Source organism: Thermobia domestica, chromosome 11 (genome assembly GCF_964235325.1).
Source record: "Thermobia domestica chromosome 11, izTheDome1.hap1.1, whole genome shotgun sequence".
Lineage (NCBI taxonomy): Eukaryota > Metazoa > Arthropoda > Insecta > Zygentoma > Lepismatidae > Thermobia > Thermobia domestica.
In genome coordinates, this window is record NC_137464.1 from 213,514,539 (window position 1) to 213,539,460 (window position 24,922).

General features: G+C 35.8%; 1 protein-coding gene and 1 long non-coding RNA gene across 2 annotated transcripts in view; one reads left to right on the plus strand and one right to left on the minus strand.

Moving 5' to 3' along the window:
• The window catches only part of LOC145663739 (uncharacterized), a 45,173-nt gene extending 28,387 nt beyond the window's left edge, over positions 1-16,786 (minus strand). The window contains exons 1-2 of the long non-coding RNA XR_014127260.1: positions 16,662-16,786; positions 9,993-10,071 (exon numbers count right to left, since the gene is read on the minus strand). This is a non-coding gene — a long non-coding RNA (uncharacterized LOC145663739). The remainder of the gene's footprint in view (positions 1-9,992; positions 10,072-16,661) is intronic.
• LOC145665451 (uncharacterized) overlaps positions 1-24,922 on the plus strand; it is a 499,990-nt gene that overhangs the window by 304,984 nt on the left and 170,084 nt on the right. The gene's annotated exons all lie outside the window — the stretch shown is intronic.

Sequence of the window (24,922 nt, forward strand, 5' to 3'; positions counted from 1 at the left end):
AAAATCGTTTGTCGTCATGAATTATGCCTAGGGATTTAAGGCTTAAACTATATAAAACGATAATCATGCCTGTTGTTCTGTATAATTGCGAAACATGGTCGCTTACTCTGAGGGAAGAACGTAAACTGAAAGTAGTTGAGAACAAGATCTTCAGAGGAATGTTCGAACCCAAGAGAAACGGGAATGGCGGAAACTTCATAACGAGGAATTACATAATTTGTATTGCTTACCATTGTTAGGATCATTAAGTCTAGGAGGCTCAGGTGAGCAGGTCATGTTTCGAGAGTGGAAAACGTAGGAACGCTTTCAAAGATTTATCTGGGAGTTCAATCAGGAAACGACCAATAAGAATACCAAGGTGCAGATTGGAGGACAATATTAAGATGGATCTCGCAGAAATAGGAATACAAAGAAGAAACTGGATCCAGTTGACTAAGGGCAGAAGTCAGTGGAGAGCTTTCGTGAACGCGGCATTGAACCTCCGGGTTCCATAGACTTTAGATTGGTTAGTCCTACTAATGGATTTCATCTCCGATATTAATAGTCTATTTAAATCGGAAGTGTTAGAAATGTTGATCCACATAGAGCAAAAATGGTAATAGATAATAAGTGCTTGAAAAAAAATGGTATTAGTGTACCAAAAATAAGTTTCATATCCGGTCCCACTCGTCTATTGAAACGATAAGCAGTTGGTGTGTCACTTCTGATTTTAATATTACACCTCTTATAGTGTGACAGCCTACCGTAGTTTCACAATGTAACTGATTTTAATATTGCACTTCTATAGTGTGGCAATCTACCGTAGTTTCACAATGTAACTGATTTTAATATTGCACTTCTATAGTGGGGGAGTCTACCGTAGTTTCACGATATAAAAAAGGAATTCACTATCTTTCGTTGTTTCTTCTTACCTAAAGATAAGGGACTTTTCTGGTGTTTTTTTTTTTTTTTTTTTCGGGAACTATCGTTGTAAATATCTTACATGAAGCTTAGAATGATCTGTATTTATTTTGCATTAACTGCAATTCAAATGTGATTGTAACTCAGATAGGGGTATTAACTTGGTACTCTGTGAAATTTGTATTTATGTTCGTGAATTTCAAGTATCTTCAAATACATTCAACACATTATACAGTAAGAACTTCGTTCTGATGTACAACTACTAAGATGCTTTAGAGAAGGTTACAGTGAATATATATATTTTTTTCTTTTAAGGAATACTTAAGTTCACTAACTTTTTTTTTTTAAACCAACATCTGACGGTTCCGACGTTGCCATTTTGTAGGTAGATATATCTATAAATACGAGCTCGTACATAAAGGAACTTAATAATTTGTATGATAAAGTATGTAAATAGCTTACACACATTCTCATAAAGTCCTCCTCTTTCTCTGATCTCTTAGTTTTGATCATGCACGGTTTTACCATGTACTTACAAATAAGTTAGAAAGTCATATACATCTCTATGATATAATACATAATATCATTTAGATGTGAAGAAACAACAGAAATAGGGATGCGCACGAGACAAGATTTGTGGCTGTCTCGTCTCGAAAATGTGCTGTAAAAGTGATGTCTCGACTCGAAAAATGTATATTTCTCTATTGGAAGAGCCTTGTCTCGACTCGAATTTTGTCAGGAAAATCTTGTCTCGACTCGTCTCGTGCGCATCCCTAAACAGAAAAAAATGAAATGAAATCTTTAAGTTTTACTTCGCACGATTATGCCGGTGAGGCTAAAGGGGACGGTGATGATGAGAGATGAGTGAAATGGTGCAATAAAGAAAGTGAGAGAACTCCGAGAAAACCCACGAGCACGGTGTTTGACCACCACAAAGTCCACACGGCGCGAGCTGGGATCGAACCAGGGACTCCAAGCACCAGAGGTGAACGCTCTATCATTGAGCCACCACAGCCCCAAAAGAAACAACAGAGTATTGTGAAGAATTAATAGTACATTAGTTAAGCTTTTGTCCAGTAGTATAAAGCAATGAAATTGTAGCGTCATTCTCTATGGCCCATAGAACACGGAGGTTCAATGCCGCGTTCACACAACCTCTCCATTGGCTTCTGTCCTTAGGCATCTGGGTATTCCTATTTCTACGAGGTCCATCTTAATATTGTCCTTTCATTTGTGTCTAGGTCTTCCTAATGGTCGTTTTCCGGTTGGTCTTCCAGTTAAGAGTGAAAACATTCCTAGTTTCTTTCATTCTGGCAACATGACCTGTCCACTTGAGCCTCTTAGATTTAATGATCTTGGTAAACGATATATATTATGCAGTTCCTCGTTATGAAGTTTCTGCCATTTCCCATTCTCGTTCCTCTTGGGTCCGAATATTCGTCTCAGGATCTTGTTCTCAAATACTTTTGTCTACATTCTTCCCTCAGAGTAATCGACCATGTTTCTCAACCATACAGAATAACAGACATAATTATCGTTTTTATGTATTTTAAGATTCAAATTCCTCGACAGAATTCGCGACGACAAGCCACTGGTTTTATTGTAGTAATTGCTCTTTCCAATATCGCCCATTAATTGTAATCGTCTTCTCCCTTTGTGTCCTTTACCTTCTACTACATTTCCCGTCGCATCTCTAATAAGATAATTTCGTATCAAAAAATACGTTTGTCAGGTTTATTTCAGTGTTGATCAAAGGTTAATACCTCTTTTTTTAAATTATTTTCATTGTTGCTTTTTGTTTCCCAACTTCTGTAACGTTTTATCATTGGTTATTCGTTTAGTAAAAATTTACAATATTAATAGCGTATAACAAGACAAAATGCCCAAAGGTGAGGTACACAGTAACCAACAAATCTCATTGACCTTTCCTCTCATTAATCTCCTTTCATTGATTCAAAAAAAAAAAAAAAATCTTACTATCTCTTGTCACTCTTACTGTATGTAAATGAATATGGGAACTGAAAGTTTTACTGTTCTGTTTTTTTTTTTTTTATCACTTCTGGCTTACCATAGAATATGCAGGGTGTTTCAAAACAACACCGACAACGTTTGGGTGGTGATTACTGACACCAAGATAAGACAAAAAGTATAGACCAACCTGGGTGCACAATTGCTTCCTTTCGGAGTTATAGGCTGCCGAAAACGTGAAAAAAAAAAATGAACTTCAAAGGTCCATAGCTTCAATACTATGGGACCTACCGTAGTCGAGTCAAGACTTCACTTCGGAACTAGTATGTGCCCTATTCAAATATCCAAGTTTCAGAATCCTGCGGTACTTTCGCAAATATTTTTATAGAGGTAGTAAGTAAGTACTTCAGATTATATGCCCGTAGCCAAATTCCCTCTATAAAAATTGTTGCGTGAGTACTTTAGGGCTCTGAAACATGAATTTTTGGATAGGTCACATTTTAGTTCCTAAGTGAAGTCCTGACCCGACTACAGTAGGTCCCATAGTTTTGGAGCTATGGACCTTTAAAGTTCTCTTTTTTATGTTTCGTCAGCCTATAACTCCGAAAGGAAACATTTGTGCATCCAAGTTAGCCTATACTTTTTGTCTTATCTTGGTGTCAGAAATCACCTCCCAAACGTTGTAGGTGTTGTTTTGAAACATCCTGTAGAATAAAGATTAAATGTTCGCTTGAGACGCTTAATTGGTTGCAGGAAACCGCTTCTGTAGTGATCGATTACTATTTTTGCTATATAGTGATCAAGATTAAAACCAGAATTGGTTTATTTTTACCACTTCCGGTTGAATATCACGTGCGTCAACGAGTTCATTTTTTAACATTTAACACTCTATATTCTGGCCAAAATTTATGGTGATTCATCAAGTAGTTCAGAGTTTTTGTCTCCCAGACGGACATACACACACACACACACACATACACGGACAGACAGGTTATGGGGTGATTCAGAAAGTAATGCCTCCAAGCCCAATACTTGACCAATAGTACTGCAAACATTCTGAACTGTTTCTCATTAATGCATTGATGTTGAATGCACTGTATCATTAAGCACTGTAGAATGTCACTTGTTTCACCTTCCTATCTCTTCCCGTTCTAGAATAATGGAACGATCTAGGGTCATTGAATTTCTGACTGCGAAAGGTTCATCGCTGGCGACGAGTTTCGGATACACCATTACGACCCGAAAATGAAGTGTTAGTAGATGGAGTATCGCCACACACCCTCTCCTCCGCCCAAAACTTTCAAAGTCGTTCCATCTGCTGGCAAAGTGTTGTTGACATTCTGCCTCATCCTACCTATAGTCCGTGCTGCGACTTTTGGCTCTTCTCCAAACTTATGGATCACCTTAAGGACCAACGCTACAGTTGTGACGCGGAGATGGATGCATCAGTTCGGCAATGGTATCGCCGGCAGCCACCACAATTCTTCGCCGCCGGCATGCAAAACCTTATTTCGCGTTGGTGCAAGTGTGTTGCCTGTAATGGGGACTATGTTGAAAAATGATACCATCATTTGTAGCTGACGGTGCAAGCTTTTAACTGATACTTGTATGAGTGCTATCTGTCAAACACAAAGGTGTCACCTTGGAGGCATTATTTTCTGAATCACCCTCGTATAAAGATGTTTTGGTAAACGAAATCCCTTAAAAAGTAAAATGAAATTACCAAATTTTGGGCGCGAGAGGGAGGTAAAAATGATAGTTCTTTTTTTTAAAAAAAAAAAAAAAAAATATTGCCATATTATGATTAGTCAACACCAAAAGTTATATGCCTCTGCTTGGGATTGAACTGAGGGCTGTGAGCATTAACAAGAACGGCATGAAAATTAGTTCATTACTGAAAAACATAATGAAACGGGCAAAAATTATTGCAAATGGAAATGAAATACTATGACTATACATAAAGAGCTTATGATTGTACGATAAACCCGTACGTTATTTCTTTTATATAGATATTAGAAAACCCTACAACTAGGTTAGGAGGGAAACGTTGTACAACATTCCTACCGAAGTTGCTATACCGAAAAATCTAGTTAGATTAATTAAAATGTGTTTAAATTAATCCCAAAGTAAAGTCCACGTAGGGAAAAACGTGTTTACGAACTTTCGCGTTGACAATGGCCTGAAACAAGGAGATACGTTGCCGACATTGTTATTCAGTTTTGTTCTGGAATACCATATAAAGAAAATCGAACATTGCAACTAGGGCCTGGAGCTGTATGGGATTCTCCAAGTTATAGCGTATACTGATGATGTAAATCTGATAGAGGATAATATTAGGACAATAGATGGAAATGCAGAAGTTTTATTAAACGCCTGCAGGGATATAGGTCTACAAGAAATGCGAAAAATAAACTAAATACATGAGAACTTACCGGGATCGTAATACTGTAAATTATGGATATATTAAAATACCAAATAATACTTTCAATAAAATGGATACTTTCAAATATCTAGGACCAACATTAACAGAACAAAACCATATCCAGGAAGAAATTATGTGTCAACTGAAAGCAGGAAATTATTATTATTATTATTATTATTATTATTATTATTATTATTATTATTATTATTATTATTATTATTATTATTATTCAGTCCAAAGTTTGTCTCCAAGAATTCTATCGAAGAAATTAAAGCTTATAAGACGATAATTATGCCTTTTGTAAGGTGTAGCTCCGAAACATAATCACCTCCTCTAAAGGAAGAGTGCTTCATCTAAAGGAAGAGTTCGAAAATAAATTCCTAAAGTGAATGCTTGGACCGAAGAAGGACGGGATTGGAGAATGGCGGAAACTTCACAACGAGGGACTGCATATTTTACATCATTTACCTAACACTATTAGGGTCATTAGTCTGGGAGCCTCAGGCGGGAGATAATGTAGCCAGAATGGAAGAAAGTAGGACTGCTTTCAAAATTTTAACTAGAAACCCAAATTTGGAAAAGACCATTAGGAAGTCCTAGACGCAGGTGAGAAGATACTATTAAGATGGATGTCGCAGAAATACAAAGTAGAAACTGAATCCAGTTGGTTAAAAACATATGTCAGTGGAGAGCTCTTATGAATGCAGCAGCGAACCTTTGGGTTCCATAGGCCATAGAGTGAATGAGTTAGTTAGTTTTGATAAAGAGCGGAATTCCATAAGCAGTCCTTATTAGGAAAGTTTGCGAAGTAAGGCTTGTTGAGACCTCGGATAGGCATACAAGCTCGCAGTATCTCGAAAACGAATTGGGGAATGAATTTAAGGTCAAACAATACGTGAAGCTTGTGTACTATCCATAAGAGCTCGGAAACGTTTTATAAGCTCTAGTGCATACAGTGGCGGCTTTTGCGAGTGTTCACATCTTTTTTTTTTTTTTTTTTTTTTTTTAATGCCATATCACTACAAGTTAATGAAAGAAAGTTTACCTAATGTACTCATTTTTGTATATTGTTTCCTGAAGCCGTATGAAGGTATTCTTGCAATAAATTGTAGCAGTATTTTTTTCTAAGAGCCACCATTATATTTATAATTTTGTAATGAGTAAAGAAAGTACACAAGTACAGTACATTAAAGTATTGGAAACATTCAATCTGTTTTCCGTTGAAATACATAGAATGAAAGTTTCCATAGTTGAGAGATGATCCAAAAATCGTGCAGCAGAAGAAACATGCAATATTGGAAACATATGTTACTGGAAGTACTGATCGTTGAATTGTGCTCACTTTGTTGTTAGCAGTGTTGTCTTTTCCAACATACACTCAACAGATGAGGATGACATACACCGTATTAAAGCACTAGGAAGAGTTGTGAACTAGTTTTAACTCATATCAGTCGCGTCTTCCTACCGTGCAATATTGTTTCAAATCGATGTAACACATGTTCTGTCAATACGATGGAAAATGTTTCACGATCCAAAAAAGAAATAAAGAGAAAGAAAGAAAGAAAAAATAGAAAGATCTTGATTATTCTTACATACAAGAAATATACGGTACATTACATTACTATATAGAGTAAGGTGGAATTGTATTGATGAAATTATGGCGGGTGCGAACTACAGTATATGCAGGGCGTAAAATTTCCGGTCGCCATTGGCGACTAGAAGTTTAGAGCTGGCGACCAGTGTTCAGTAGGAATGGTTTCTGCCTAAACTCACAGGGCTGTGCAGTGTCTTCTGTCTTGCACGAAAATAATTGTCACTGAGTGAGAGAAAACACGGAATATGAAATCTTCACACCGGACATGGAAAGTTAAGTTTTCATAATGTTGTAATTCGTCCCTCCTTTCCTATCCTCAATCGAAAGCTTCATTACGAGATTCCCAAATTTGCTTCCATTTGTTACATTTTGTGCAGTTTTACCTGTGGATACTGCTTCATGTGAGAGAGGTTTCAGCAGTCTCAACAGAGTTGAGACTACCTATAGGAATTCACTGAAGACTGACAAACTGGATGATTTGCTGACAATTTCCATCAATTGCCCTTCACTCACGGACTTTTAGGGATGCTCACGAGACGAGTCGAGACAGGATTTTCCTGACACAATTCGAGTCGAAACACGGCTCTTCCAATAGAGAAATATACATTTTTCGAGTCGAGACTACTTTTACAGCACATTTTCGAGACGAGATAGCTACAAATCTTGTCTCGTACGCATCCCTACGGACTTTGATCCGAAAACTGCAATTGACAATTGGTACTTCAGTGCATGGAAGGAGCGTTACATAAATGTGAAGTTTTAAGGTAGTTTTTTTTTTAACATGTACTATATATGAATTATCCAATTCAAAATTCATTATCCTGTGTCTGGTTTTGACATTTTATACCCTAATGTAATCACTTTCTTCGTCAAACCAAAGGACGGGGTAGGGGAGGGACCTCTCATAATTTGTAAGTGAGAGATATTGGCGACCATCATTTTTGGACTGGCGAGTGCGTCTGGTTTTGAAATTTTGCGCCCTGGTATATGTATGAAAAATACATGTTCGCTAGACAGAAACGCGCATCTGCGTTACTAGCATACACAAAAGTGGGTACAGATAAATACAACGCGTATTAGAATATCAAAATTACTTTTTAAAAATCAGGCGAAGATCAGTTTTTCATTCTTTTAATCCACACTTGTTGGGTGGTGAAATTTAATTTCTGACTTTACGTCCCAGGGTTATGCCGTTTTAGGCTAAAGACGGATGATTAAAGAAAGTGCATGAATTTGAAAGAAATTGATGGAATTTGAATGGGTAAGAAATGGGAAAACCCGCAAAGACGACTATGTCCACCAAAAACTCACATGAACTGGGGTCGAACAAGGGTTCTCTTGCAGAGGTGAGCACTTTACAATTAAGTCATAGTGGGCCCATTCTTCAATTATGGTTCATATTGTCATATCACAGGCCAATATTCACTTCAACTTACACAGTATTTCCATCTATATGTGCATTCATGCTATTTACTGATTTAATTTGGTTACTTTTTTAAAAATGCAAATATGCCAGTTATTAAATACAGCATGTATAATAATGAAAACCGCGTTAGAGGAAAAACCGTGTTTTGCAAGGTATTCCTGTGGTTCATATCCGTTCTTAATTTCACCTATCAACTTCGTCCTTATCTACACGTACAAGAATGCTTCGTAGAAGTCATTTTGTAGTGGATATTTCCTACCTTGTAGGAACGGTACTGTAGACGTCTAGCATCATATCAGTAAATACATGTTTAAATGATTTACCAACTTTTTTTTTTTTTTTTTTTTTTTTTTTAAGAATGAGACTGATGTAAGGTAGAACAATCATCTTTATCTCTTTCTTGTGATTTTTTACCTGGTCATTTAATATTTATATCTTGTGTCTGTCTTAAGATATCACCACTTTTATACATTGCGTTCTGGAAAGTCAGTCCACAGTTATTTTAACTTAACAGAGACATATGCAGTACAATAAAAACTGTGCTTGCCATATTGTAGTCAGTTGTTGGATCGAAGGTAGAAGGTCGATCAGAGTTCTGTCTAGTATTGAGCGATACCGGTGTATGTTAGGAGCAACGAATATGTTTCTTGCTGGTGAAAAGTATACAGAACATGTAAAGCATTTATTTATTGAATAGTTTTCTGTGTAATGTACAGTCCGCAGCAAAAAAAACCTGCAATATGAACATGTATTGTTTATTGTAAAACGACGAAGTCTTTTGCTCCAAAATGAGTGTGCAGTGGAGGACGCCGAAGTTTCTCCTGGCATGATTCGTGCCACTTATATGTTATGTTGATTGACTCGCTGTTAGGCGTAGTTTCACAATAAACTTACATGCTCATGTTGCAGTTTTTTTGCTGCGACTTGTACAAGGATCGACCTAAAATGATTCACGGATTGGAGGACGCCATCATTTATTACATACAATCTATCGATCACCAAATTTTACTTCGAGTGTTCGCAAACAAGTGTTGGAAGGTTGACTGGTATCTTCAAACTAAAAGAAATCATTTTCAGAATTTAATATAGTGGAGTGTTTCCATACATATATTTCTCTGCTATAATCCATTGCGGAGAGACTTTTCGTAGCCACTATATATAGTGATTATAGTTGTGCAATTCGTCATTTCTCATTATTTGACCAATCCTATTGCCATGGGAATTTTTGTTCCGGCTTTTCTTTCAACAAATTCAAGCTGTTAGACTAGTGATGCGAGGCCTGTTTTCTTCAACTTACCTTAAGCCAATAGAGAACCACGGAGAAGAAACGGGAATAAGATGGCACAGTTGTCCAGAAAATCGAGAAAAAAAAACTAACTTTGATGTCACTGAAATAATGTGTCGTACATTTCCAATAATATAATTAATATAGTTTTTATTCTGTTCTGGAACATATTATTTATTTAAATAATTAGTATGTACTTCTTTATTAAAATAATTCGTAACAGTTTCCATAACGTAACGTTATCTTCCTTAGACGTTAATTGGCATATCTATGTTCATATTAATGTAAGTAATAGAGCAGAGATGCAAATAAGCAACAAAAATGTACTAGCCCAAGATAAAAAAAAAAAAAAACTACTAGCCCATATTCCACAATAGAAATCATTTACCGTACTTACCTTCGGTATGATATTAAATACTCGCCCGCAGCGATGAACCACTAGCCCCGGGCGAGCGGGCGAGTGGTTATTTGCATCCCTGTAATAGAGACATAATATTTAATTATTGATACACAATTTTAATTTTACAATATTCTTTATTTATTGGAGCAAAGTTCGCGTACATTACATTGTATACAAATGTGTTAATCCTTAGTTTAAAAGAACATGTAAATAAATTTTTATTGTTTTACAATCAATAGAAACCATATGCACATATATCAGAAGAATATTTTCACAAATAATGTAATTAGTTTGTGAATTTCTATATAGAAATATCAATAAAATAAATGTTTGCATATACAATAGATTTACCCAGTCTGTTTTATAGGCAAAACAATAAGGTTTGTTAACTGGTATGGATCATCTCAATATTCTTTTTGGTATAGCAGCAATAGCATGCTGAACATTAAGTGCGGCCTTTTGCCCCGCTTTTTGTTGCTTTTTCTATAATTTTAAGTTTATAATATGTAGCAATAAGATATTGTTATAATTTATCGTTTCATTTTAAATTTTTTAATTATAACTATTACACATACATACACACATATATATGACCAATTCTTTCTAACAACCTATCCCATAATTCATGAATTTGAAGTCCATTTGTCCGATTTATTAATCTTTCTCTTTTTTCTCTCTTCTTTCCATTCTCTTATTAATATTCTATTCTCTTTTTCTAAACCTTGTACCCTTTCCCAGTCTATATCATGTCCTGTTTCTTTTACACATTTATTCTCTCGTTTAAATCTCACGTCATCCTTATGTTGTTTTGCTCTTTCTTTAAGCTGTTTTTCCGGTTTCTCCAATGTACATCATATTACATTTCTTACATTTCACTTCATACACTACTTCTTTGTCTTCTTCGTTTATGTCCTTTTCATTCCTCATTTTCTCAATCACTTCTAGGATTCTACTTTCTCCTTTTCTGTATGTGTTCACACCTCCTTTTCTTAATAAGTTCTTTTAGTATTTCTGTCTTTTCTCCAATGCTCTCTATCCCATGCCATTTTCTGAGGAAGATCACGTTACGTCATGGAAACTGTTATGAATTATTTTAATTTTAATAAAGAAGTACATACTCTGGTCAGAAAAATATTAATTAATTAAGTAATAATTCCAGAGTCAACATGGAAGGAGTTACATTGTTTATTTATTTACAGAGTATATACAAAGAAATCCCTCTAAATATGCTACTTTGTTATGTAGCAATTGTATCTACTGTGATTCGTTTTCTCCTGACGGTGACACTCACATTTCTAACAGTAACGCGCATACTCCTAACGGTGACACATTCCTAACAGTAACGAGCATACTCCTAAAGGTGTCACACATATTCCTAACAATAACGCGCATACTCCAAACGACGACACACATTCCTAACAGTAACGAGCATACTCCTAACGGTGTCACACATATTCTTAACAGTAACGCGCATACTCCTAACGGTAACTCACATATTCCTAGCCCCCGCCAACTAAACTTTGTGGTGGACAAACACCGTGTGCGTGGATTTTCTCGGGGTTCTCCCGTTTCCTCCCACTTTCTTCATTCCACCATTTCATTCATTACTCATCATCACCGTCTCCTTTAGCCTAACTGGCATAACGGTGGGACGTAAAACTCACAGATTTCATTTTCATTTTCACATATTCCTAACAGTAACGCGCATACTCCTAACGGTGACACACATTCCTAACAGTAACGAGCATACTCCTAACGGTGTTACACATATTCCTAACAGTAACGCGCATACTCCTAACCTGAAACGAACATATTACTTGTAATATCATAGAATTTATCATTGCTCTCTCAAATTCTTAAGCCTATTATTAATAGCAGTCAAAAGCATTTGTCTTACAGGATTAAATTGGCGTGAGAGAAAACGAATTAATCCTGGGTAGTTTCGTGTATTCGACTCTTGTATAAAAGGAATTTAGAAGAAGAGAAAAAGAGCAGCGGAATCAAATATAGAGAACAGAAAAAACCTGAGGAGATATCGCGAATCGGTACGGTTATTGATCAACAGGCGTCTCCTGATGGAGGTTACGTTGACCTGACTCCATACGTACCATAACTGCTGAACACCAAAGAAAAAAAAACGAATGTTCTGTTTGAAATTTGTTTCGTGTTTTAAGGATTATTCTTTTCTTTCTTTTTTCGTTATTGATTTTACTTTTATCATTTTTGAACAAATAAAGATAATTTGACATAACGCTGTTTTTGTTTCTAGCTCACTGTTGCTCGTAAAGTATTTTAAAAGAATTTCCATCATGATTGTAAACCAATCGTGAAATACATGCTTATTTTTTTTCTGAAAATGCTTATCAAAAACCACTGGTATGTGTCCTAGAGAAGTTACACATCTGTAAAAATTTGAATATTCTAAGTAACTATTTTATATAAAAGATTAGTGCTAGTGACTGGAGGTTTCTTCCGTTATACGTACAACTGTAAAGATTGCAATTTTATGTAAAGAATGATTGCTTATGTCTTGATGATGCTTGTTTCGTTATACATCTTGAAGAATTTGAAAAAAAAAAAGATATAAACTAGCTATTTTGTACAAAGAATTGTTTATGCCTTGAGATTTGTTCTGTTCTGAGAATTTCAAATAATCCTCGTATCTATGTGATGGAAAGCATGATTGTGTATGGCTTTAGGTTAGTTCTGTTATGCATCTTTGCAAATTTAAAATAATCTTGTGTGTGTTGTTTTCCACGGGATTCTCCCGTTTCCTCCCACTTTCTTCATTCCACCATTTCATTCATTTCTCATCATCGTCGTCTTTTTTAGGTTAGCCAACATAATCGTGAGACGTAAAACCTAAAGCTTTTTATTTCATTTCATTTGAAATAATCTTAGTAAAGAATAATTGTTTATAATTGGAAGTTTCCGTTATACACCTTTAAAACTTCGAAATAATCTCAGTAGCCAATTTTCCTAAGAAATTTACCACAAAATCATTATCAAATTATATTTTTACAAGAAGACAGTTATAGATATGCGACAATTATTTTGGACATGAGTGTACATAACCTATCTTGTAGTGCAAGAACTATTTGTTACATTTCGACTGAACTAAGTACTTTTTCCTTAGCATGAAGGAAAAAAAAAATCTTACTCAGACCGGCCGTGCAGACAAGTTTCCAATTTTCATAATAAGCCTGATTTTCAATACAATATTTACAAAATGACAATCCATTTTTTATAGCTATAATTCTGAATATTGTAAAAAAAAATTACTCTAGTCACTATATCATTTTGGCGTTTCCAAGAGTTAATGGTGTTATTTTAAATCGCCAATATAAATCGATGTCGATGTATACTTATATTAAAATAAATTGTATTGATATTTTACAGGGGTTGATATGATTCTTATAGTTTTTCTGATCGTTAATTAACTACGATGTTCCATACGTAATATACTGTGTGTTTATTTTATTTACTCAATGTCATGAACTGCGTTATTAGTAATTCTATCTGCCACTTGTAAACAATATTTTTGTTTTTCACATTGACCAATGCCGTTACTAATTAAAGCATTAATATTCATATCGGTAGTTGATTATTTGTTCTTGGTTGTAGTTGTTATAAGTGGTTAGTTTTATACAGGGTGGCCCAAAAGTAGGTATACAGTGGCACTTAAATTTTAAATGTAGTAATTTTCAGTTAGACAAGTGTTTGGTATGTCCTCCATCAACATTGCAACCTTCTTCAAGGCTAGCCAGAAGGCTACGACACAAACTTGTTATAACGACGTTCTTGACACGGAAAACTCCAGGATGTTCGCCGCGTTGACTTTTTTGGGGCCGTTGATAAATTTCAGTGCAACTGTCTTTTCACTATCCTCTGTCGTTACAGTATTAAGCTGTGTATTTTTTGGTGCATTAACAACTGAATGTGTGCTATCAAATTTGTCTCTGATGCGATAAATTGTTAAACGTGTTGTTAAATTTGTTTATCCATAATGGTGCGAACATGCTCAGCTTTTTCACTTTGCCAATGAGTTTTAAAAGTCACTTTCTTTACCATTCATTCAAATTACCAGCTATCATTGAAGGAATCAAGATATCTGAAAAGCAAAAGAGGAAAGAAGTTACAGACAACAAGTTATGGCAGTACTACAACTGTATACCTACTTTTGGGCCATCCTGTATAGTTATGAATGTCTTTATTATATGGTGTTTTGTTTATGAAATTTGTACGTATACATTAGACTTCAAGAAGCTCCTTTCTGCTTTCCTTGGTCGTAGATTTTCCATTCTTATTTTAAAGTTATTTCATAGTATTTTTGATTTATTAAATATTGAGATTGTATGAAATAAAAATGTACGGGCCGCTGCACTGAACTAACTCGTAGCAATTCCTTAAAATAAATCATGTTATGCTGCAGTTATTAATGCAACTTGTTTTGTGAAATGCGAACAAAATTATGAGGCGTTTACAGAAAACTTCGCCCGAAGAAAGACAACTCGCTCCCAAAAGTAAACTATTCCTTGTAGATTTTTTTTCTTAAGAAATGACTTATGCCATATGCTAGTATTGTTAATAAAATATGTATTTATAAAATATCAATAAAATCACCTCACCTAAGTCATATTTATGAAAACTGTCGAAAGAAATTCACTCTCCTTTGTGGACGTTTGCATGGACATGATTTAGGCAATGTTATAAGATTGTTAATGAAATATTTTTTTTAAAAAAAAGAAAAAAATGTGAATAAAATCGCCTGAGTCATTTTTGTAAAAATTGTCTCAAAAGAAACTCAGTCCTAAGAGTAAACTATTTCTTGTGAATGTTTTTGTAAGAAGGAATGTACAGAACTTCGTAGAATTATTAATGAAATGTTTATGTATGAAATTTGAACAAAATCGCTGAATATACTATATTGTCAAGATATTAATGAAATATTTATTTATGATATACGAACAAAGTTGCCTGAGTCGTTTTTGAGAAAATCGTCCGAAAAGAATTCGCCCCCTAGGATAAGCTACCTCTTGTAGATTTTTCTAAGAAAAATTAATTGTACCACAGTATAATGTTGTTAATGAAATATTGTTATATTAACTAATTAACTATATGCCTATGGGACACAGAGGTTCAGAGCCGCGTTCACAAAAGCTCTCCATTGACTTCTGTCCTTACCAAACTGGATCCAGTTTCTACTTTTTCCTATTTCTGCGCGATCCATCTTAATATTGTCCTCCTATCTTCGCCTATGTCTTCCTAATGGTCGTTTTCCGATTGGTCTTACAGTTAAAACTTTAAAAGCGTTCCTACTTTTTTTTTTCATTCTGGCTACATGACCTACCCACCTAAGCCTCCGAGATTCGATGACCCTAACAATGTTTGGCAAACGATATAAATATGTAGTTCTTCGTTATGAAGTTTGCCCATTTCCATACCTCTCGGGTCCGAATATTCGTCTTGCGAACTTGTTCTCAAATACTTTCAGTCTGCTTTCTTCCCTCAGTGTAAGCGACCATGTTTCACAACTATAGAGAACAGCAGGTATAATTATAGTTTTCTATATTTTAAGCTCCAAATTCGTCGACAGAATTCGCGATGACAAAAGGTTTTTGAACTGAGGAATTCCCTCCTTTTAGTCGACATTTAGTTTATTCGTGAATATGGTTTTCGTCTGTTAGTATTGATCCTAGATATTTGAAAGTATTGGGGGACGGTAGCTCAGTGATAGAGCGTTCACCTTCGGTGCTTGAAGTCCCGGGTTCGATCCCAGCTCGCACCGTGTGGACTTTGTGGTGGATAAACACCATGCTCGTGGGTTTTCTCGGAGTTCTCCCGTTTCCTCCCACTTTCTTCATTCCATCATTTCATTCATTTCTCATCATCACCGTCTCCTTTAGCCTAGCCGGCATAATCGTGGGACGTAAAACTTAAAGATTTCATTTCACTTCATTTTTTGAAAGTATTGGCATATAAAAGTAATCTTTAGAGACGTTTCCGAAAAAATAGCATTTAAAAAAAATCATCCTTTATTAAACTATATTTTGGGGGGTAGGAAGATAATTCGACAATCTTAGAGAATCTTATTTTAAAAAAAACTTTTAAAATTTGATAGAGATACTTTGAAGGATATGACTTATAGGAGAGTGTACCCAAGGGTGAAAGTGAGAGGGAACGTGAGGTACGTCGTACCCCCAATTCCAGAAAATATCTGTGGCATCCCCCCCCCCGCTTTCTAAAACATTACAATGGGCAAAGATAGTCACGGGCGTCCCCCTACCTTTTCAGATCCACTTTTACCCCTGACCTATATCTTGAAGGACAGACATATTTAAAAATCACTTTTTCGCTATGTTGAGGCGAACCGTATAAATCCGTTGAATCTCGAATGCGATTTTTTTCACGATTGCCGTACTTTTTTTTATCTCCTATCGTCGCTCTGAACTAATATGTATATATACAGTATGTAACACACTTGTTTATACAGTGTGAATATACTGGGAAAATTGCACTGTAACCGCCAAACAATGAACTTTATATACTAGCTTTGCTTTAGTTTATTGTAAGGAAACATCACAAGCACCAATATATAAAAATCACGAACCAACTGTAACATGCAAACCCTAAAAATAGTGAAAAGAACAAAAAGCTACAACGTACCTGTCCGTACATCAACTATGCTTTCATAAGGGTGGGTCTTTTCTTGGTGTCTCTGAACTTGCTACGCTGTCGTCCTCTAGAGGCACAGGGTACATTACGGAAGACGAGAGCGCACGGTAGTTTACGCTGTGAATCTGCTTTGAATAAAATGGGGCGTCGAGAGGAGTTAAGTAGTGATTTGAAGAAGAAATCGATTGTAAACCTTGCCTTAAAAGGTGAGTCACTTAGAAACAGATGAAAAAGTGTAAACAAATCCCATTCAACTATTCAGTATATTGTGAACAAATTTAAGTACAATGCCTCAACCAGAAATTTACCGCGGGGGGCGTCAGTAAAGAAACTAGATGAGAGAGATGAACGAATGATTGTGAATGAAATCAAACGAAATCATAAAATTAGTGTACCACAACTTCGTCCAGCAGTAGAAATTGTGCGTGGGAAAGTAGTGTCCAACCAGCCAATCCGTAAAGTGCTGTGGAAAAATGGTTACCATGATGGAAGAGTAAGGAAAAGGCCATATGTTAGCAAGAAAAATCGTGCTCTTAGACGTGAGTTTGCTAAGAGGTATCTAAATGACAATCAGGAATTTTAGAATAGTGTCATCTGGTCAGATGAAACAAAAATAAAATTATTTGGCTCAGATGGCACCACAAGAGTGTGGAAAAAAGCGATCTCCACACACGGGTCACTATATATACACTAAAAATTACACTCGCTATTTGGGACACGACCTTTTACTCCATCTTGTAGCCTTGAACCATGTTCACAAGAGTTTGCAATCTTGTTTTGAGCTGGCTAACTGTTCCCTGGTTTCTATTAATGCATAATAATCAATAAAATATATTATAATAGCAGTAATATTTTTACCAGACACAGAAATTTATATCAAAAAGGATTTTAACAGGTACCTTATTACAAGGTTTAAATTGCTTTTTGTTTGGTATATATCGACAGTATGCCTTAAAAAAAAAGAAGAGGAGAAGAGGGGTAGAAAATAATTGCTCTCCTAAAAATCACTTTGGAATTCTCACCAAAATCCCCAAGAGTGTTCTAGAGCTGTAGAGAGCACTTTGAAGAGTAATTTCGAACTTTTGTGATTGTCCCCTCTAATCCTTATGTGATCCGTTGTCATAGCAACCGTCAGCACCCACAACACGTAGCTTTATTGTTCCTGTAGGAAAAATAAAAATTGGTGTTTGTGTGAGCAGGTGCGAAGTCTCCTACCTCTGGTCAGGAGACATGATTCATTGGAAGCTATTAACCATTCCTGGCATCCTTTCAGTCTAAGATAGATTGGCTCATCCTCACGCGGACAAAAGTTCAGTTCAGTCTGCGATTTTCTTTTCTAATAAGACCTACTATTATGTTTCTTGCGTGCAAATACGCACACAATCACACACATTTTTATGTTGTTTTTCTCTTTTCAATATAAGAGGAGAAATAGTGAATAATATCACATTTGAGGGTTTCATTGGATGAAGATAAATACAGATTGGAAACACACACACACAAATTTTTGTTGGGAGGAGTCGAAGCTCTTGAAGGGGGGTCCAATAGTATAAGACATTACGTCTATACAATGCTGAACGGGTATTATTCTGCACCCGAAAAAACGATAAGTAATTATAAAATACTTCCACCTATATTTTCAGGGGAGGGGGAAATGATAGAACTACATAGATTGATTTTATGAGAGAAAGAGTACAGATGAAGTGGAAGACCAAATTTTCACCCTACATCAATCATTTCCATGTTAAACAAGGATAGTTTTATTGAGAAGGTTTACAATTGTATGTTGTGTTAGTAAGTTTTGGAAGGGGCTTGTCAGAAGATACAGATATTTGTGAATAATCCAAGACACTAGGAAAAAGACATTGCTAAAAATGTTTCAACTTGCGTACGAATATTCGACTTATTTTTTGCGGTAAAATTCGTGTGTTTAAGCGTTTAAACGTGTGCACGTTTAAATGTACATATTATACATGTTTTTCACACGCGGCCCCAACATCGTATGACGATGTGGCTAAAGTTGTACTTGAACGATGTCGGGAGTGTTACTATTTATCTCAGTGATCCCGAAAACTGTGAATTTTACATTAATATCGCGAGTCCTGGGTATTTATCATCTTCACCATCTCATAATCCTCCGTGCCAATTTTTTTTTAAAAAAAGCTTCGTACAGAATTAGATCTGGTAAAGATATAGATTCGTGTGCCAAAGATTGCCGATAGACAAAATTATCACATTAACTCTCTTCATTTCTATCAAAATAGAATATTATTCAAAGATGGTCGATAGCTCTCATCCAGCTGAATAAAATGGCATAGTTGAGGATAAACTCTAATGTGTAGATTTTGAGAAAATCGTGAAAGAAAGAACTTTTATGGCGCCAAAAACTATGTCGTTCGTTACCAACCTGATGCAATTGATATGTGTGTTTTTTTTTTCATTCTGTTCGAATATATGTTTACTTATATACTGTAGCTATCTTATTGTATCTATTGTTTTGTAAGTAATTGCATGAAATACATATACAGTTTCTTTTTCTAAGAAGTTGTATAAAGGAAAAGTGGCGGGAAATCTCAGCCATTTATGCACATATTTTAAAATCGGTATATTCATCATTCTACTTGAGTGTTAATATAAAAGAACACAATTGCATTTGAATGCATCTTTTCCAAGAAGAAAAAAAAAATGAAAGAATAAGCAATTACCCTAAATTCGACAGATAACGACATGCACTGATACGAATTCAAATTGCTTCTGATTTAAACATGACGATTGATAAATTAAAGAGACCAGCCGTGTTTTAGTGTTTTATCTTGCTCATAACTCAGAATAGATTTCCCGAGTTTGTATGAGTCAGCTATTGTAATGCAAAACAGCAGTAGCATTTTTGCATGTGAAGGACTTTTTTATATACATAAAAAAATACTTTAAAAAGGCGTACTGAATTCAGGTTTTGAATGCATATTATTTGCTGTGGTTGCGCATATTAAGAAATCCTTTTTTATGCAACATGTATGATTAATTTCTTGTTCTATCATTTATTATTCATTTCAACGTTTAACACGTATCACGTTTTACTAAGAAGATTAAAGTCATCAGTTTAGTTTTGTATCTTTAGATAAATTTTACATAAACTACATGATTTTTAAAAAATACACATAACAGTTCAATATTTTTGGAGCTGTTTATTGAGTACAAGTGTTATTCGAATTTTTGCACTTTTGCATTTTGACACTGCAGTCTTCAAGTGTTCGTTTTACTTGTTAGCGAGGTAAGGTTCTTCACCATGCTTGCTATTCATGTTTATGTAAAGTCCGGCTCAAACCTCTTGATGTATGCTGAAAGCCAATGTTGTACAGGTGCGACGTTGTCGGAGTTCGCTTCCTTTCGCATACAGTCATAACGTAAAACGTTAACGCGAAAAATTAAGATATTGGAAAAACAATTTGTTCTTACACACTTATTAACGCTATAGTGACATATATCTAAGGACGTATCTTTGTTGTTGCTTTCTCCTAGTCCAAGAACAAAGCTCGTATTATACAACATTGCCCAACTTGCATTGGATATTGTGAAAAGGAGGACACGCTTTAAGCGTCAAGAGGTTTGAGCCGGACTTTATATATGCATCAGTATGATATCGTGACCTGTGAAAGTAGCGGTTGCTATGTAAAAGCTATGTTCACACTGATGGCCATGTTCCTTGTTTCCAAGTGTTACTTCAACATTTAGACAATACGGGCACGAGAATATCTTCTCTATTTTCGTATTTATTGACTCAAGTTTACATTTGCTATTATTATCATATTCACTGTCAAGCATAATGAGCGTACTGCTCAACGTAAGTGTAAAAGTTATTTCCAAAACTACTACAATGTTATTAAATACCAGTTAAATGAAATATGTCAAAATATATTTTAATAATTATATATGTTCTATTTCTTCTACGTAGCTAAAATCACTACCACATTTGTTACATAGTTGTATTGATAGGCAGAAAATCTTTTGAAAATCTCACAATATCTGGTAGAATGGAGTTCTCAGGAATGTTGTCAGCAAAAACAGATGCTTATGGATATTGTAGAAGACGGAAAAAGAATCAATGTAGGAGTTTCGGGAAAATGTATTCACATTGGTGTGCACAAGCGAATTTTGTGTAAGAGGTATTCGCTGAGTGTTGAAGAGTTATTATAAAACCATAAATTAACAGATAATTGCGTGATCTAGTACTTTTCATAAACAATATTTAACTTCATTTCACTTCATTCTTCGTAACAGCAATAATAATGAACAACTGAAGAACTAAATTCTTGTTTTGGATACTATGGCCGATTATTTCCCCGACATCCTCTCGGAACGCCTAGATATTCGATTTGTATTGGAAAGTTATTATAACAGTCATTATAGTCAGTGTGTGTGGGCCTTATGTGAGTATGGTGACTAGCAGAATAAAGTTATAAAATATAATTCATGAGGTGTACCCTTACGTAAAGATATTAAGTCAAGTTAGGGGTAAAAGTGAGGGGGAACACAGGGGGATGACATTCCCTCACTTGCAGAAAATGCCTATGGCGTACTTCCACTTCCAAAAATTACAATGCGTAAAGATAGGCACAAAGGACGGCGTGATGTGATGCATGTCCCCCTATCTTTCCAGATCCGTTTTACTCCTGAGTCAAGTAATCTAGATTTTCATATCTATTAGGCGCCCCGCCTTCAAAGTACATTCAACGTTTTCCAAGCAAACAAAAACATTGATTATTACGCAGGTATACATCTCATGGGTTCATAACCATTTGTACGCTGCCAACCTGTACACTGTTTTATTGACTCGTATTCGTCTGTTATATCTGTTTCTCTTATTCGCTGCTCCAAACGTAAATAACAATATTCTAACGTCATCTAGCGTACAGTTCGAAATGACTGCCCTTAGACTAACGCCACCACTGTCTAGAGTTTCGGAGTATTGTGGAAGCATAGCACAACACACTACCAAAATGAAACTTGACATAGTTAGTTGTGTGCAGTTGTAATTCTCCTAACAGAAAAGTCAATGTGTCCACAACTGCAATAACATTAAGTGTTCTTGATTTATAAACTACCAGAAAGTTAAAAAGAGGTTTTGCCCTTTTCTACATCTGTCGTTCGTGTGGCAGACACCACAGAATGTGTGTTGTCTCCACTTCTTTATTTTTGTTCTTGTTTTTGTGTACCCTCCATTTCAGTTTGGAAGTAAAAAATTCTGCGAACGTTGTTCTTGGATTCTTGGTTGTCGTTTGTTCTTAACAGACCTTTTCTCTCTTTCTTCTGTCCTTTTTCATCTTCCGTGTGTCTTTTTTTTTTTTTATCGTGAGTTTTCGGTTCGAAAGGAGAAAATCGAATCATTGGAGGTGAGTGACGAGTTGTTTGTGAACAAAGAGCTTTGAAAAGTGCTGGACGAAGAGCCAGCGACATCCTATTTTGCTCTTCAGACCTCTCTTTGGCCTGACGTAATGGGGTCTTTTCAGATTCTCTCTTCTTTCTTTTTGTTGCCTCTGTTTCTTCCTTTTATTTTCTTCTTCTTGAAGGCATTTCATGTTGTCATGTCTTTCTTGACGGTGTTTAGAGAGTACCATTATTTCTTTTCTTTCTATTCTTTCTTTTCAGTTTTATTTTTGTAAAAAAAAAAAAAGTTTGATTTAATAATTTCCACTACGTCGACTTTCTCCGTCCTCCGCCCTATTCATGTTTTCACCTCTCCTTTTTTTTTTTTTTTTTTTTATGTATGCAAGCAAAGCTTAAACAATTTAATACTTCGATGGTCATTCTTATAGATTCCAGTGCTAGATCATCCTACTTTGCATCAGTGGTTTATAACATTTTTATTTTATTTCTTCTACAAACATCCACTACGAAAAGGGATAACGATTCCTTAAATTATAGGAAGCTTTGGAGAAGCTGTGAAAGGAATATGGGTTGAAAGAGTTAGTGATAAAAGGGTACAGAAGGAAACAATGCTGATTTGGAACGAAGGAAACTTCTGAATTGAGTTACAGGGGAAAAAAGAGAGGAAAACACGTGAATGCTTTGCTTCATTTAGTACTGTTGTTGCTAACGATACGATGTGCTAACGAGAAATAAGAATAGGAACGGCTAAGAAACCTTTAGGAGGAAGAAAAGCGTATTTTGTGTGTAGCTAAATGAGAAGTTAAAAAATACAAGATGTGATCAAAACAATACGGTGAATAATTTTATTAGAAGGAAAGTAATAAGCTTACATAGAATTTGATTTAATCTCCTTTAAAGTACTGCTCTTGGCTAGTAATGCACTTATCCTAATGTTGAATCCATGACTGAAAGCATTTCTGGAAGGCTTCTTTTGGAAGGGTGTTCATCTGTTCCGTCGTGGCCCTTTCCATGTCAGGAAAGGTGTCAAAACGGTTTCCTTTAAGCAAGGTTTTAATTTTTGAGAAGAGACAGAAGTCGCATGGAGAGCACAGCGAATGTGGACAGACAGAAATATTTTTTCGACCAGAAACTCGCGGATCAAAAGCAAGGTGTGGCACTACACGTTTTCGTGGTGAAGAAAGAACCCATTTGCCCACCTAGCCAGCGGTTAAACTTCTTTTCACTTACCATTACGAGATATTTAGCTCTTCAGAAAGCTCTCGAATAATCATTCGCCTGTTTGAAGAAAATATTTGTGACACTTTTTTTTCACGTTTTCATCTGTTGCTGACGACGAAGGACGTCTTTAATCGTCGTTCATTTTCAACCGACTCCTTCCCGCTTTTGAATTGCTCATACCACTTGTAAACAGTCTTTAATGCCACTGATTTTGACATTTCATGAGTTTCTTCGGCATTTCGCGACGGACACTCTTAACATATCCTCACTTCTCTGCCTCTGGAAGCCAACTAACATGTTACAACTCATTCAAACTTGACACTGACTGTACCAAAGGTTTAGACTGTTGGGCTTACTATAGTCCGCGTAACCCGAATTGGCGTGTGGCATTAGCCAATAGGCTCTTAGTGCGCTGTTGGTAAACCTTCAGAGAGGAATCTAATCATTCATACTGAAGGTTTACCAACAGCGCACTACGAGCTTATTGGCTGATGCCATACTCCAATACGGGTGACGCGGACTATAGTTGAAATGGATACATCAATAGATGGCGTTGTGCAGCTACATTCACCGTACTTTTTGATCACACCTTGTAACGAGTAGTATGTGGGTCATTTTTAGGAGTGTCACTGTTAAAGGAAGACTAAATTCATACAGGCAGCAACTTAATGTATTTTTAATTATACAGTGCATAAATAAGCAAATAATCTCATCTAAGGTAATAAAGTCATAAGTTATTATTGACAACAAATGACATTCTTTTTAGCGCCACAAAATTGGTTTTTCTCAAAAACTACGCATCAAAGTTTGCCCACAAGGATCTTTCGTTCTTCATCTCGATCTTTTGCTCTAAAATTAGCTAAACAGATATTAGAGTTTAACCTTTTATACACCGAGCAGAGATTTGAACTAAATCGTAGACTCTCACGTTGGGGATCCTGGTGTCCTCTCCTAATTATCACAGATTGATAGCTCATTAGAAACAGGAGCGTCATTTCAGATTTTGCTTGAGGGGGGCAAAACCCCTCGATATAAGTAAAATTTCGCGTTTTTCGCTCATTTACTACTACTGTATTGATAAAATCTATATAAATCTCAAACTCAGGGGGGGGGCAAATGCCCCTCCCTGCCCCCCTAAATGACGCCCCTGATTAGAAAGCTTGTTGAACACTGATTCCAACAAGGTAACACTCGTACAATTCCCACCCTATTCGTAGAAGAAGAAACAAAAATGCTTTAAAAATATGAAAAAATATAATTTGAGGGCCCCTGGCAACCCTTACAATCACTCTACGCTGGCAAAATGAAGCTGATGAATAGGAAATGCACTTGTGACAATAATATTTAAGGGTCTCGGGTTCAAACCCTGCTCCCGCCAAGTGAACTTTGTGGTGGACAAACACCGTGTGCGTGGGTTTTCTCGGGGTTGTCCCGTTTCCTTCCACTTTCTCCATTCCATCATTTCATTCATCTCTCATTATCACCGTCTCCTTTAGCCTAACCGGCATAACCGTGGGACGTAAAACTCAAAAATTTCATTTCATTTCAATAATATATTTAAAAATGGTAGCCTTTCCTGCAATACAAAATGATATAAGCATTCAGAACAAAAGTCCTATAAGAACAATTCATTAAACTTGACATTC